This window comes from Nicotiana tabacum, chromosome 21 (genome assembly GCF_000715075.1).
Source record: "Nicotiana tabacum cultivar K326 chromosome 21, ASM71507v2, whole genome shotgun sequence".
Taxonomy (NCBI): domain Eukaryota; kingdom Viridiplantae; phylum Streptophyta; class Magnoliopsida; order Solanales; family Solanaceae; genus Nicotiana; species Nicotiana tabacum.
The window spans coordinates 98,868,024-98,871,532 of NC_134100.1; positions in this window are offsets into that span (position 1 = coordinate 98,868,024).

The window sequence follows — 3,509 nt, forward strand, 5'->3', positions numbered from 1 at the left end:
CAATTCCTTGTCGTCGAAGAACACAGTCACCCCCTTCACCACACTGGTGACTGTCATTTTTGACCTCACAATTTACCATGAACTCTACAATCTCAAATCTGGAAAGCCTTCCATCCATCTGAAGGACCATGTCCTTCCAACCATGCAGTTGTAGTTTTTCCAGCAGTATCACCATGCCTTCCTCCTCCAAGTCCCTGAGGAGCCTCCCCTTCAAGATGGTTCTTTTCCCAAACTTAACCATCTTGTCCTGCCCTTTATTAGATTCCTATTCTTCTTCGCTTTCCTCTTCCTCCACTATTTGTACTTTCCTAGATTTTCTGGCAGACCTGGTTCTTTTTGCCAAGATAGAAGGCTCTGCATCAACAATCTTTGAAGGTGACTTTTTTTTGGAAGTCTTTCTTTTCTTTGCCTTTGGAGTCACAACCTCCATCTCCTCTGCCTTGTCTTCATCACAAAGAACCAGGTCTATCTTCTCAATCTCAATTGCCTCAACAGACTCACTCACCTTCTTCTTTCCCTTTGCAACAACTTTTCTTTTGCTCTCTTCCAAGGCCTTTTCAAGTTCAGCCTCACTTTGCTTCTTCTGACTCAGTGTAGCTCTTTCTCTTGTACGAGGAGTCACTACAGGGATAAAAGGAGAAACCTTTATTTTCTTGTTTGCCCTAGCAGTTCCAGGAATTTTAACTCCTGAACTCTTCTTCCTTTTTGGATTTTAACTGTCAGACATTCGAGGGGTTCCTGCACAAAAGGAACAGGTTCTTGGAACCTCTTCCTCAACCTAACCAACCCCTGAGCTGCGCTAGTATTACCAGACCCACTACCCTCTTCTTCTCTCCATTTTTCCTCCCTCTCACTAGCTTCCTGTCACAACCTGATTTCTAACCAAGTCATAACTGGCACTGAATGCCTTAACTTGACCGAGCGAACCATCTTGGCTTCTCTATTCTGTTCTATTTTTGTTATGCAATGCATCTCAACACAATTCGATATGATTTAAAGTAAATACTTTTCTGAATCTTCAAATGAAATAATATTCTAAAAGGAAATTCATTATGTTATCTTGAATAAATTGAAAAACAAATGTAATGCAAAGTGGACACCCATGACTCAGTTTTGACTCTGTCTATGAAGCCTCTAAGAAATACTGAAATAATAAGACAAAATTCTGGAATCAACGAACTCCACGAACTAAAATGGAGCTCACCAAATCTTCTAGTAATGAGAAGAGAATATACTAGCTCGTGGCTTGCTTACCTGCAAAATCTGTGCCTACATTGACATAGGTTAATGTAGGTTCCTATGAAGAGAACGTTAGTACACCACAGCGGTACTCAATAAGTAAAGAAGTATGTATGCATGATATAAGAAAATTCTAAAAGCTTTTGATGAAGTGTTGAAAAAAACAACTCATATATCTAGTATAAAGTTCTTCTTGATGTCATTCATAAAAATTCTCTTCTTTTCTTTTCTCTTCTTTTCTGAAAAATATAATAAAAATTTCAAATAGATAGATATATAAACTTTCTTGAAACAATCCTTGTAAATTTTCCAAAGCATTGTCTTTTCTTTTATTTTCTGGGGAGTTCCATTGATTATGACATTCTTTCTGATTCTGATTCTGAAAATGTCACCATATGATCGGTATGGTGGATGATCCTAGCCCGATCGCCTGGATCCCATTCCTGTGGTGCCTCACAATTTAAGGTTCTAGAATGCTCGCTTTCTTGTGCCTTACCATGGCACTTCTATTATAGTGTCTGAACCAATGGTATACTAATCTCCTACTCTAGCACGAGTAATTTCGGGGTAACATAAACCATTAGAGGCTATGAACCCTTCTCAGAGATCCAAGAAAACTCCCCAAAATGTTCTTCTGAGTAATTCTTGCATCACAAAACTTAAAACCATGATATATCTTCATAGTTCTCATCAAAACATTTCCATAAAATCTTGTAAAAGAAATTTTCAATATTGTTTATACATTAAAGAAACATGTGCAAGTCATGAATGCATGGGATATGATTTATGGAACAACAAACTATTTTTGAGTTATTAACCATGATAATAATCTAAGATATTTTCTACAATTCTAATGGATAATGTGAGTCCACTCGTTCCATTTAGAGCCCACATCAACACCTATACAGTCTAACAATAACTTATGGCATGATATTTGTGAGAAGACAACTTAAGTAAAAGCATTGTCTCTACTCACCTTAATTCCTTGCTTTTGAATAAATCTATACATAGTTAATTTAAAGATCAATACTAGAAGTTCCAAGATTTCCAAAATATAAAAACCCTAGGTTTGATTCTTCTCTCCTTCCAGGGTTCATCGTTAATCTAAGTTCTTGTAGTATTTTCTAGATGCAAATATCAACCATAAACCTCTTTAACAATTGTGGTTGAAAGCGGTTACGAAACTTACCTTGAATCACGAAACCCTAGGTTAGTGGAGAGACCTTGTTCTTGAGTTCTTGTTGAGAATCTAGTGGTTTTGAAATGGAATAGTGTTAGAATTGATGTTTGGAAGTAGTATTCTAACGCTAATCGCATTGAAAACTCACCTTAGGTAGTATGAGAACCCTTAGATGCCTTGAGGATGAGAGGGAAGGTTTAATCTTTAAAGAATGAGGCTATTTTCTCTCTCCCCATCCCTTTTCTTTCAATTCAAGCCTTCGGCGTCACAATCCGCGCCTAACGCCACCCAAAACTCCCCAAAAATTTTACTTCTGACTTTGGCATTTTAATTCGGGCCTGGCGCCCCCCTCCCCCCCGGGCACCCAAAACGTGACCCATTTATCTGACAAGATAGTCTTTAGTAAAATGCCTATAACTTTTTATAGGAACATTGTAACGACCCGACCGATCATATTGAGAATTTACGCTCATTTCAACTATTTGAATTCTTGAATAACTTTATACAAGGTATTATGACTTGTGTGAATTATCGATTTTAGTTTTAAGGTATTTCGGAGTTAGCTTGGAAGAATGAATTTTCATGTTGGAAGCTTTAGTTGAAATAGTTGACCAGATATTGACTTATGTGTAAATGACCTTAGAATTTAATTTTGATGATTCCATTACCTTCGTATGGTGATTTTGGACTTAGAAACGTGTCCGGAAAATTATTTGGAGGTCCGTAGTGGAATTAGGCTTGAAATGGCGAAAGTCGAATTTTTAGGAAGTTTGACTAGGGAGTTGACTTTTTTATATCGGGGTCGGAATCCGATTCTGGAAATTAGAATAGGTCCGTAATGTGAAATGTGACTTGTGTTCAAAATTTGAGGTCAATCGGACGCGATTTGATAGGTTTCGGCGTCGTTTGTAGAATTTAAAAATTTTGAAGTTCATTAGGCTTGAATCCGTATGTAGTTCGTATTTTTGAAGTTGTTTGATGCTTCGACTAAGCTCGTATGATATTTAGGACTTGTTGGTGTAATTGGTTGAGGTCTCGGGGGCCTCGGGTGACTTTCAGATGGTTAACGGATCAAATTCGGACTTAGAAG